A 13,604-nucleotide genomic window follows, 5' to 3' on the forward strand; every position below is an offset into this window, starting at 1 on the left:
CCTCTTGTCTGTGCTCCTTGAGGGCTAAGATGAGGAAAGAGAGCAAGGGGGTCTGAACGTGGCTGTGGGATTATGGGACTGACTTATTTAGGAAGGATAGGGGATCCCTTCTTTCTGAGAACACTGGAAATGGATGCTGGTTGGGTGTGGCCAGGGGGGAGAAGGACGGAAGCCAAACCCGGGGTGACTTGCCATAGGCTTGTCCAGGAGTGGGACAGTCAGGCCTCTTTTTGGACTTGCTGACCTTTCTTTTGTTGGAGAATGTGAGTTGGGGAATGGAACTGGGGTGAGTGGCTAGTTCTTTGAGTCACTTGGATGGTCCCACCTTGGCTCACTTTCCTTGGGGGCCAGCCCTTGGCTCCAAGACAGGTGTTTTGTCCCCTCCAGGTAGCTTTGCTGTAGGGAGGGATGTCTTTAGGTTCTTGGGACCAAGATAATTTTTAAAATATATATTTTTTATGTAGACAAAAAATATATTCTATATCTTGGAGATCTTTTATTCTATATCTTGGAGATCCTTTATGCCATCACATACATTCTTTTAATACAGCTCCATGAAAATAACTAACCAGTTACCTCTTGTTGGACATTAACATTTTTCACATATAAAAATCATGGCCTACTTTTGCAGATAAAAATCTGGGTAAATTCTTGGTAGTAGAATTCTAGTTTCTTAAATAGAGCCTGGCAAAGAACAAGCTCTCAGTAAATATTTGCTGAATGAGTGAAAGAATGAATGTAATTCCCAAGTCTATCCCATTAGGAGTTTGCTGGGCTGCAATTAATAGAAAACCTAACTAATAGTGGCTTAGCCAATAAAGACATTTAATTTTCTCACGTCAGAGTCTGGAGAGAGGCAGTGAGGCTGGTTCAGCAGCTGGACCGAAACACTGATGGCCAGAGTCATTTCTTCCGTCTCCACCATCCTCACTGTGTTGGCTTTTGTTCTTGTGCCGGTCACCTCATGGGTGTGGGATGGTTACTGCAGCTCTAGATGTCACAACAGGAAGTTGTGTGTAGAGGGCAGTGGTGAAAAGACCTTTACAGCAGACCATGCTCTCTTTTTCTTGATGGAGAGTGGCTTCCCCAGAAGCCACGGCCTTCCCAGGCTTCCCTTGTCATCTCATTGGCTGGAGCTGCAAGGAAGGCCTGGAAAGCAAATGTCTGCAAACGCTAATGGGAAAGTGACCTAAGATCTTAAATTAATCCTGCTTCATCCCTGAGGCTGAGGCAGGTGACCACGTGGCTATAAAAATCGAGGTTCTAGAATGGATAAACAACAAGGTTCTACTGTATAGCACAGGGAGCTATATTCAATATCCTGTGATAAATCATAATGGAAAAGAATATGAAAAAAGAATGTATATATATATAAATGAATCACTTTGCTGTACAGCAGAAATTAACACAACCTTGTAAATCAACTATACTTCCAAAAAAAATAAAGTTGATGGGACTTCCCTGGTGGCACAGTGGTTAAGAATCTGCCTGTCAATGCAGGGGACGCGGGTTTGATCCCTGTTCCGGGAAGATCCCACATGCTGAGGAGTAACTAAGCCCGTGTGCCACAACTACTGAGCCTGTGCTCTAGAGCCCGCGAGCCACAACTACTGGGCCCGTGTGCCCCAATTACTGAAGCCCGCGTGCTCTAGGGCCTGCATGCTGCAACTACTGAGGCTGTGTGCTGCAGCTACTGAAGCCCGAGTGCCTAGCGCCCGTGCTCCGCAACAAGAGAAGCCACTGCAATGAGAGGCCTGTGCACTGCAACGAAGAGTAGCCCCCGCTCGCCACAACGAGAGAAAGCCCACCTGCAGAAACGAAGACCCAATGCAGCCAAAAAAATAATAAAATAAAATAAAATACACAACTTAAAAAAAAAGCGCTGAGAATTAAAAAAAAATCGAGCTTCTATTAGCAAGAAGAAAGGAGGGAATGCTTTTGGGATAGGTAGGTAATAAACTGTGTGTACCATACTGGGTCAAAGGACATATGCATTTAAAATTCGGACAGAAATTTCTAAGTAGGCAGGGCTTTTGTAACAAGAAAAAAAAATGGTATCACTGCTCATGTTGAATATTGCAGAAATGCTTTTGTAATTCCCAACTTTTTTGTGTGTGTGTGTGGTACGTGGGCCTCTCACTGTTGTGGCCTCTCCCGTCACGGAGCACAGGCTCCAGACATGCAGGCTCAGCAGCCATGGCTCACGGGCCTAGCCGCTCCGCGGCATGTGGGATCTTCCCGGACCGGGGCACAAACCTGTGTCCCCTGCATCGGCAGGTGGACTCTCAACCACTGCACCACCAGGGAAGCCCTGTAATTCCCAACTTTAATGGAAAAAGGTGAAGTATAAATTTTAAAAAAAGTTCTCACCACTGCTGGGTTTTTGTACCCCCTTTTCCTCCTCTGTTTTCATACTGGCATGTGGTATTCTGGTTTCTGCTGGTTTAGAACATTCATCTCTTGGAGTAGAGGAGACATAGGACAGCGTTGCCTGAGCTGAAAAAGAGTTACTGGCGTGAGCCTCAGGGTGGTCATCCTAGGGACACCCATGGGCATCCTAGGGACACCCATGCCTCCAGGCTCACATGCAGGGAGCTGGGAAGGACCGGGGTCTGTGATGGGCCGATGAACATTTTAGCCAATCCCTCTTCCATTGTTTTGCTTATCATTATTTATTTGATAATGAATGTTTACTTGTTAATTACTGTTTATTAAAACAAGCAAAATAATATTATACATGCATCTAGTTGGAAAAATCAGTATGGAAGAGTTTTCAATGAAAGATAATCTGGGGATCTTAAAATACTGTAGGATTTTTTTTTTTTTTTTGTGGTACGCGGGCCTCTCACTGTTGCGGCCTCTCCCGTTGCGGAGCACAGGCTCCGGACGCCCAGGCTCAGCGGCCATGGGTCACGGGCCCAGCCGCTCCGCGGCATGTGGGATCTTCCCGGACCGGGGCACGAACCTGCGTCCCCTGCATCGGCAGGCGGACTCTCAACCACTGCGCCACCAGGGAAGCCCCTGTAGGATGATTGTCTGCCGGGTGGGGAGCTGGAGCGGGAGGTGTGAGCTCCAGGTGCAGCTCAGGCTGAGCACTGGGAGAGGGGTCCCTTCCAGAACTTCCCTTCTCATCTGGGGCAGCCCATCCTGTCCGCATGGGAGCTGCTGACCTGCCTATAGGTAGCAAGTTTTTGAGAGAGAGAGGAAGATAGAAAGGGGGGAGAGAGAGAGAGGAGGAAAGGGCTGAAGTTCAGGCTGAATTTGAACTTGGAGCTGGAGGTCAAGGGCTGAGAGGAGGCCAAATTCCACGTCTCGCACCCTGCAACACCCCACCCCTCCCCGCTGCGCGCCTCCAAGACATTTCTGGGCAGCTTTTCCTACTGTTGTACCTTAAACCAAAAAAGCCATCAGAACCTTTCCTTCCTGCGAGTGTAAGTCTTCTGTGGACCCTGGTCCTACTCCCTAAACTTGCACCCTGAAATTAGCTTCTGACTTGGTAGAAAAGCCACACACCTCCCCCTCCCTAATTCTCAGCTTCCTGCTGGTTCACCTTGGGAACTTCCTGGGTGAAATTTGAAACCAGCCCCTTACTCTGGAGGGCACACAGAGGGCAGAGAGAGAGAGAAGAAAGAGGCAGACCACTCCGGATTGGTAGGTGGCAGGGTTTTGTTGTTGTTTTGGTTTTTTTTGCGGTAAGCGGGCCTCTCACTGTTGTGGCCCCTCCCGTCGCGGAGCACAGGCTCCGCGGCATGTGGGATCTTCCCAGACCGGGGTACGAACCTGTTTCCCTTGCATCCTTAGGCGAACCCGTGTCCCTTGCATCCTCAGGCGGACTCTCAACCACTGCGCCACCAGGGAAGCCCCGGTAGGTGGCAGTTTTAACCAGCAAGGGAACTTACGTGTTTGTTTTGGGGCGGGCTCAAGACCAGCCAATCTCTGCACCCGCCTCCAGAAGCTTAAAAGTTTACAGGGAGGCCTTAGCCTGGTTCAGCCGTGTACACCGTGCAGATGGTTTCAACAGCATCCCTGTCTTAAGGCCGCATCCTTGGAACACCTCCCACTGTGGGAACAGTGGGCAGAAGGTACATTCCAAGCACGGAGGAGGGGGTGAGGAGCCTCCGATTGCCCGGGTCCCATGCACGGGGCAACCAGCGGTCACGTCCTCGCGATGACCTCCTCTAATAAATCCTCGCCCTGGGCAGGATTTTCTGAGGTTCTGACACTTGCCAGTCTTCAAGTATGGGTTGACCAAGACCTGTTCTTTGACCAGAGACAGTGAGTCTTGCAAGTCTTCCCTTCTCCATCCCTTTCCTGACCATCTGGTGGTAGAAGTCCCTAGCTCCACAGGTGCACTGAGCCCTGACAGCACCATGAACCCCTGCATCTTCTCCCTGTCGTCCTCCTGGATCTCACTGCTGTCTGGTGGGGCACAGTGTAATTGGGGAGTGGTGCACGTGGGATGAGAGGGGCAGGAGGCTCAACCCATGCCCCAGGCAAGGGGCCCTCTTGTCAAAGAGATCAGTGCAGAGAGGGGCAGCCTCATTTAGATTCACAAGCATCAGTAAAGAATGAAGAAACCCCCCAAAGGAGTTCACAGGGAACACTTTTTGAGCACTATGTCCCAGATGCCAAGCTAAGAACTTTCCATGCACAATCTCATTTAATCCTCATAGTGGCCTTGAGAAGTCCCATGTTTTTCAGATGAAGGAACTGAGTCAGAAGTTTATTTTTTTATTAAAAAAATTTTTATTTTATTGAAGTATAGTTGATTTACAATGTTGTGTTAATTTCTACTGTACAGCAAAGTGATTCAGGTATACATATACACACATTCTTTTTCATATTCTTTTCCATTATGGTTTATCATAGGATATTGAATATAGTTCCCTGTGCTATACAGTAGGACCTTGTTGTTTATCCATTCTCTATATAATTGTTTACATCTGCTAACCCCAAACTCCCAATCCAACCCTCCCTCACCTTCCTCCCCCTTGGCAACCACAAGCCTGTTCTCTATGTCTGTGAGTCTATTTCTGTTTCGTAGATATGTTCATTTGTGTCATACTTTAGATTCCACATATAAGTGATATCATATGGTATTTGTCTTTCTCTTTCTGGAGAGTCAGAAAGTTTAAGTAACTTGCCCGAAGTCCCAGAGTAAGTCAGAGGGCTACTTTGAACCTTGGTCTGTTTGACCTCAAAATTCTTCTAAATTTTTTTTTTATATTTACTTATTTATTTATTTGGCTGCACGGGGTCTTAGTTGCGGCATGCGGTATCTTCGTTGCGGCATGTGGGCTTCTTAGTTGCAGCATGTGGACTCTTAGTTGCGGCATGCATGCAGGATCTAGTTCCTGGACCAGGGATAGAACCCCGGGCCGCCTGCTTTGGGAGCACGGAGTCTTACCCACTGGACCACCAGGGAAGTCCCTCTTCTAATTTTAATATTCTACTTTCTCTAACTATAAAGTAGTGGTAGGCTAGTGGTTTGGGATCCACTGCGATAGTTTGAGAAGAAAAAGAGGGACAGGCAAGGATAACTCTGCATCATACGCTCCCTTTCATACTTCTTCATTTATACTCTGTCATCATGTCCTTATATACTGACTGTCAGACCATCAGGTAACAGCTCTTAAATTGTTTTCTTCCAACGACAACCTGGACCCCAGCTCCAGTCTGGACCAGGACACCAGTGCACTCAGGACAGGGAAATTGTTACCGAGTCCAAGCTCGCTCTGCTAGCTGCACGACAGGCCAATGAATTGGAGACGAGGTGTTGAGGGAAGGAATGCAAAGCCTACTGGCAGACCAAGGAGATGGCAGACTGGTGTCTCCAATAAATCATTTTATCAGAGTTTGGATGACAGTTTCTTTTATAGCACAGAGAGGGGGAGGAGATGAGGAAGTAAAGTAAAAAGGCCATAACTTTTGCAAGTATCCCCTGGAATGGACAGCCTTGGTGAGGGGATGTGTTAATTTCTTCTTTCTTGCAGCCATCCACAGGTGGACAGGGTTCCCTGCGGCAGGCCATTATGTCTGATTATAGTAACAAAACGCAAAGCAAAGGTTAGAGTCAAAGAAACAGATCGAACATGGAGTCCGATTTAGCTCTTCCTGTTAAGAAATGAAATGGAGTTTGTGAGGGTGTCTCATCCAGACACTGAAGATGAGGTGTAGGGTGCTCAGTGAGGGATCAAGACCTATTTGGAGTGGTAGTGGGGCTTAGATGCTCCTCCTCTGGGACCCCAGGCTTAGCTGCGCTTTGGGGGCTGGGAGTTTTGAGTGGAATTCCTTGTTGGTGCTTTTATGCTCAGAGCCACCAGAGGGCAGCAGAGGTCGTCATAGACCATTTCCAGGCAAGAGAAACGTTATTCTGAGCTCGTCCCAGCTTTTTCAATCCACTTTGAGAAAAAGTTACATAGCTGGGTCTATACTCCAGATCCCTACTGAATTACATGTAATAAAGCAAGACCTAACATTATGGCCTTCCTTTTCATATGATGTGGAATGCTTCTGCACTTTTGGTAACATTTATCTTGGGGACATTATCCATTATGTTGTATCAATGTTTCTTGTACCAAAGTCACAGGGCAAATTCCTTGTGGAGCTCAAGATCAGGAGTTTCCCTCTCATGATAAGCTGTTATGAGAATGGGAAATAATTTATTGGACATCTCTTATGTTGCTATCGAGAGATGATATTTCATTTTGGCTACCAGGAAGCCAAGAGCTTGTTTTTTTTTTCAAATTGGAGTAGAGTTGCTTTACAATGTTGTATTAGTTTCTACTGTACAGCAAAGTGAATCAGCTATACGTATACATATATCCCCTCTTTTGGATTTCCTTCCCATGTAGGTCACCACAGAGCATTGAGTAGAGTTCCCTGTGCTAGGCAGTAGGTTCTCATTAGTTATCTATTTTATACATAGTATCAATAGTGTATATATGTCAATCCCCATCTCCCAATTCATGGTACCCAAGAGCCTGGGTTTTGGAGCCAGGGCTGGGTTTGAATTTAGACTCTTTGTTCCTTATTATCTTTATGCAAAATGAATGAGGATAATAACATTATCACTTTGCCCACCTCCCAGGATTTCTGGGAAGAGTCAACATATAAAGTAAGCACTTAGCACAGAGCCTGACACAAAACGCACACCCGATGAACGTTAGCTATTGTTACTCAGTTTCTCTACCCTCTTATTGTCTCTGACTTTTTTTTTTTTACTCTCGGTTCAATGATTTTTCAGTTTTATGGAATCTGTTTTATAGTATTAAGTTCCTCAAATCCTGTTTGGAGGAAGGGGGTGTATACATATATGAGAGGTTAGTACCAGTTAGAATTCTTAGGCAGAAAGAAATATCTAGAGCAGCACTCTCCAATAGAAATATATTGCAAGCCACATTTGCATTTCAAATTTTCTAATAGCCACATTAAAAAAGGAAAAAGTTTGGTGTTTACTCAAAAAGTGAAATATAGAATTACCCTATGACCCAGCAACTTCATTCTCAGGCATATACCCAAAGGAATTGAAAACAGGCGTTTAAACAAAAACTTGCACATGAATCCTCATTGATACGCTATTTACAATTGCCAAAAGCTGGAAGCAACCCAAATGTCCATCAGTGGATAAATGGATAAACAAAATAGAGCATATCCATCCAATGGAATATTATTTGGCCTTAAAAGGAATGAAGTACTGGCATATGCTACAGCCGGGATGAGCCTGGAAACATCATAGAAAGTGAAAGAAGCCAGACACAAAAGGCCACATTCAAACAAAATATCTAGAATAGGCAAGTCCATGGAGACCGAAAGCCCGTTAGTGGTTGTCAGGTCTGGTTTTAGAACAGAATTACGGTTTACCCGTGAACAACATGGTTTTGAACTGTGTGGGTCCACTTAAGGGTGGATTTTTTCCAATAGTAAACCCTGCAGTGCTGGTTGGTTGCATCAGAGGATGCGGGACTGTGGATCCAGAGGAGCTTCGTATAGGGAGGGCTGCCTATAAGTTATACTCAGATTTTCTACTGTGTGGAGGGTCGGATCCCCTAACCCTGGCCTGGTTCAATGGCCATCGGTACTCAAGTGGGCTTCTTAATGTACAGATTTCCAAATCCCATCCCATATATATATATACTTATTTATTTATTTATGGCTGTGTTGGGTCTTTGTTGCTGTGCGCGGTCTTCTCATTGCGGTGGCTTTTCTTGTCTTGGAGCACCGGCTCTTGGGGGCTTTAGCAGTTGTGGTTCGCGGGCTTAGTTGCTCCGTGGCATGTGGGATCCTCCCGGACCAGGGCTCGAACCCGTGTCCCCTGCATTGGCAGGCAGATTCTTACCCAGTGCGCCACCAGCGAGATCCCCCATCCCAGATATTTTGATTCAGTAGGTCAAAACTAGGGCAGGCCAAAGAAGCTGCTTGTTTATTTATTAGTAGTTATTTTAAAAGTGCTCCTCAGGGGATTCTAGTAGGTGATCTGGTTTGGGGATCTCTGAATTAGAAGTTTGTGAAAATGAAAGGACCCTGTGGAGCTTCTGGGCACGGAAGCCTTTCTGTGTCCCCCCATTTCTTGGTAATAGGCTTCAGCCTCCATGACCTTCCCTGAGTCCGCCTCCATGACCTTCCCTGAGTCCCAAAGGGCAGATTCGAACAGTTGCTAATCAGGGAAGGGAGGGGATGCAGAGACAAGGGAGGAGCAGCCCAGAAACAGTAGCGCAGCCTTGGGGCAGGTTCCCAGTTCTGCCTCAAGGGACACACATAACAGTATCTTTGAGCTCTTCTGCAGAATTAAAACTCCCAACAAATGGAAGATAAACTACTTGATGAGGCATTCTTCATTCCAGAGAGAAGGTCATAGTTTGATAACCTGGAGAACCACAAAAGCTTATCAGGAGACGGCCTGAGGCCAGATTAAACAGGCCCTGCACACACCCTGATCCTTATCAGCAACTCACTCCTCACCAAATTCCCCTCCCCTATGTTTGCCTGGCAAAACAATAAAGCTATTCTTTTCTACTTCACCCAAAACTCTGTTTCCAAGATTCCATTTGGCATCAGTGCGCAGAGGCCAAGTTTTCAGCATCAAAAGTCCCTCTCAGCTACAAGGATCTGTGAGCCCAATTCAATAAACTTTTCTTTTCTTTTTTTTTGGCTGTGCAGTGCAGCAAGCCAGATTTTAGTTCCCTGACCAGGGATCAAACCCCTGCCCCCCTGCAGTGGAAGCATGGAGTCTTAACCACTGGACAACCACTGGACTGCCAGGGAAATCCCATCCTAATTCAGTAATCTGAAATGTTCATCCAGCCTTTACCATTCTCTTGTTTTTCTCCTTCGGCTTTCCCATATGTTCAGAGCTGTTTATATGCTTGGGGCCATGAGTCTTTTTTGTTATTCCTTTTCTCCTCCCCCTCCCCCTTCCTTCATCTCTTCCTTTTCCAGTTTATTATCTTTTGAAAAAACTGCATAATCATTGTTGAGATATCCAAACAAAGAGGAAGATTTCCTGGCCCATAGATAACCGTCACAAGTGTTGATATGGGTAGCAATCAGGGGAAGTGCCTGTGGTTCTGTGATATTGGCGTTTGTCATTCAACAGTATGTCATAGAGAGACGTGATTTTTAATTGTTAAAGTATTCTGTTTCCCTATTTATTAATTTTTTTATATTTAACAAGGCTTTTGCTGTTTCCCATGATCTTTGCCAAGTGGTTTCAAAGGCTTTTATTTTCAATTTTATTTCAATGAAGCCAATAAGTGTTTTAGGTGACAAAGCCTCTATCTTTTTGCAACACTTCTTGGGCTTGCAGATAAGATTGCTATTGATTTTTCTTTATATAGAGTGTTCTTGGTTTCATTGTTAAGGTTCTTCTGTTCTGCATTGATCCATTTGATATGGAGCTTATATCTTTCCATTTTTAGAGTTCTCCCAGTTAAAATTATTTTCCTTTATTTATTTATTATTATTATTTTTGGCCACACCTCGTGGCTTGCGGGATCTTAGTTCCCTGACCAGGGATCGAACCCGTGCCCCCTATATTGGAAGGTGGATTCTTAACCACTGGACCACCAGGGAATTCCCTCATATTCTTTTCCATTATGGTTTATCACGGGCTATTGAATATAATCCCAAATTCCCAGTCCTTCCCCCCCCCCCCCCCCCCCCCCCCCGCAACCACAGGTCTGTTCTCTATGCCTGTGAGTCTGTTTCTATTTTGTAGATATGTTCATTTGTCTTGTTTTATTAATAGATTCCACATATAAGTGATACCATATGTTATTTGTCTCTCTCTCTTTTTTTTTGACCGTGCCTCGCAGCATGCGGGATCTTCCCCTGACCAGGGATTGAACTCATGCCCCCTGCATTGGGAGCATGGAGTCTTAACTACTGGACCACCAGGGAAGTCCTGTCTTTCTCTTTCTGACTTACTTCGCTTGGTATGACAATCTCTAGGTCCATCCATGTTGCCGCCAATGGCATTATTTCATTCTTTTTTATGGCTGGTTAGTATTGCATTGTATATACGTACCACATCTTCTTTATCCATTCATCTGTCAATGGACATTTAGGTTGTTCCATGTCTTGGCTATTGTAAATAGTGCTGCTATGAACATAGTAGATTGTTTTTGATAGATGATTGCAAATAATGCTGTAGTGAACATTCTTGAACATGGATCTTTATGTACAATTATTTCTATGACAGATTTTTAGAGGTGAGCTTCGGGGTCAAAAGCATGTATTACACATTATAAAATTCAGCAGATATTACCCAGTTCATCACAGCTTTGCCAACGCTCATTTATCTGTAAATTTAAAGGGTGAAAATGGCAGACCATTAACTTATATTTCCCTGACTACTAGTGGGGATGAGATTATTTCTGCATGGTTATTGACATTTTGAGTTTGTGAATTGCCTTGCCTCTTCTTACACTTCGGTTATTTTTATCTTGGTCTTTTTTCTTACTGATTTATGAGAGTACTTTATAAATTATGAGTCTTAATTTGCTGTAAGTATTTTCTCCCGGGGTATTATTTGCCCTCTCATCCTGTTGTGGTTTCTTCAATTGTGTACTTTTAATGTTTATATAATTATATACATAGAGTTATATGATGAAATCTGTCATTCATAAATACATGAACACACAAACAAACATAGGGGCTTCTGAGTTTTCTGTCTTGGAAAGTCCTCTATCACTCCAAATTTAGAAAAATGTTTTCATATATTTTCTTCTATTAGTTTATCATTTTATTTTTTTTACATTTACAACCTTAATATATTTGATATTTATTTTTGTATAAATGTGTGGAGTAGGGATCTAATTTGACTACCGTATCAAATGAACAGCAAATTGTCTGATCATTTATTGAAGGATATATAAAATTTCCCTTGATTTGAAATGCTGCTTCATCATTTTCTCAGTTATACTTGGATCACTTTCTGGATTTTCTATCTCATTTATCTATGACTGTTTTCATTCCTGTACAACTGCCACACTGTTTTTAAAAAATTGAGATATAATTTACATACTCACAAAGTTAATAGCTTTTAGCACAGTCACAAATTGTGCAACCATCCCCACTCTTTAATTCCCGAACATTTTCACCACCCCAGAAAGAAAACTCACGCACCATTCTCCCATTGCCCTAGCCCCTGGCAACCACTAATCTACTTTCTGTCGCTATAAATTTGCCTTGTCTGTATATTTCACATAAATGGAATCATACAATTTAGGGCCTTTTGTGTCTGGATCCTTTCACTTAATCTTTCCTTTCCCTTTCTCTCTCTCTCTCTTTCTTTTTTAAAAAAGATATTTGAAATAAAACTTTATTCTGATTCTAAACGAAAGGGAGGAATGACAGTAACAAGATTTCACCACTGAATATTGTGATGTGATAGTAGCAATCTTCTATTAGACACTAAAGGAAAAAACAGCTGCATTCTAAAACAGCTAAATATGCAGGTCCAAAAAAAGAAGAAGGTTTGTGGGTTTTTTTGCGGTACGCGGGCCTCTCACTGCTGCGGCCCCTCCCGTTGCGGAGCACAGGCTCCGGACGCGCACGCTCAGCGGCCATGGCTCACGGGCCCAGCCGCTCCGCGGCATGGGGGATCTTTCCGGACCGGGGCACGAACCCGTGTCCCCTGCATCTGCAGGCGGACTCTCAACCACTGCACCACCAGGGAAGCCCCAAAGAAAGTATTTTTAAAACTGCCACATTCACTCTGAAGCCTGTTCTTCTCCTTCAGCACCCCAAAGGTTAAGCACATATCCTGCTCAACTTACATAATAATAAAGTGGCAAACATGCTGCACCACTGACATCACAGGACAGTTGCCTGTAAAACTAGACTTCTGACCTTGTTCTCCAGACTCATTTTCTCACAGGTCGTCATCCTCATTTGGGTGAACAGTTGTCTGAGCAACCTCTCAGTCATGCTTATGTTACACAGCCAAAGCCAGGTGCATGACAGTCTGGTAGGGCAAGAGTAGGCGTGCCACAAACTCCAAGTTAGGGTCTCTAATTAATTTTCTAGCCAGCCAGAGGAAGGGCTTTTCAAAGTTGAATTTACTTAGGACAGAAATTTCATAGTACTGAAATTTATTTTCTTAAAAAAATATTTATTTATTTGGCTGCATTGGGTCTTTGCTGCTGTGCGCAGGCTTTCTCTAGTTGCAGCGAGCAGGGGGCTACTCTTTGTTGCGGTGTGCAGGCTTCTCATTGTGGTGGCTTCTCTTGCTGCGGAGCACGGGCTCTAAGCGCGTGGGCTTCAGTAGTTGCGGCATGTGGGCTCAGCAGTTGTGGCTGGCGGGCTCTAGAGCGCAGGCTCAGAAGTTGTGGTGCATGGGCTTAGTTGCTCTGGGGCATGTGGGATCTTCCTGGACCAGGGCTCGAACCCGTGCCCCCTGCATTGGCAGGCAGATTCTTAACCACTGCACCGCCAGGGAAGTCCCTGAAGATTCTTTTTTAGTGGAAGACAATTTTGTCTTGCCTTTCCTGTCCTTAATATCCACTTTGTTGCCACACAGCACAGTGGGGGTGTTTTACATGCTCCTACGAGATCTCCATTACAGTTAAGCACATTCTTGTTAAGTAACTCTTGATGTTACATCCAACATTATAATGCACACTGGGCTTAGATATAATAGCCATCTCTCAGTCCACCAAATTTCTTCTGACAAACCGACCATACATTGAACTTAATAGATCATCTGCTGGTATGGAACACAGGGGGGTGGACCTCAACACCCAAGGTAGCTACATACTTCTTTTCAAATTTACCAGTCAAAGGATGTTTCATGAAAATAGTTTTTCCAGTAACACCATCACCAACCAGTATAAGTTTGAACTGAACTTGGGGTTCTCCTTGGGCAGTCATTGTGATATTTCTTCCAGAAGCATCTCTGTGCCCCATCTTAACATAATATTTTTAAGGTTCATCCATGTTGTAGCATGTGTCAGTACTTCATTCCTTTTTATTGCTAAATAATATTCCATTGTATGAATATAGCACATTTTGTTTACCCATTCATCAACTGATGGACATCTGGTTTATTTCCATTTTTTGGCAATTATGAATAAAACTTTTTTTTTTTTTGGCTGACTGCAGGG

General features: G+C 44.3%; 1 pseudogene; it reads right to left on the bottom strand.

Annotated features, from left to right (window-relative positions):
- Positions 1–12,373: 12,373 nt before the first annotated feature.
- LOC113605064 (GTP-binding nuclear protein Ran-like) lies at positions 12,374–13,371 on the bottom strand (annotated as a pseudogene).
- Positions 13,372–13,604: the final 233 nt, after the last annotated feature.

Source organism: Aethalodelphis obliquidens, unplaced genomic scaffold (genome assembly GCF_003676395.1).
Source record: "Aethalodelphis obliquidens isolate GAN/ISIS:26980383/991018 unplaced genomic scaffold, ASM367639v1 scaffold42, whole genome shotgun sequence".
NCBI lineage: Eukaryota > Metazoa > Chordata > Mammalia > Artiodactyla > Delphinidae > Aethalodelphis > Aethalodelphis obliquidens.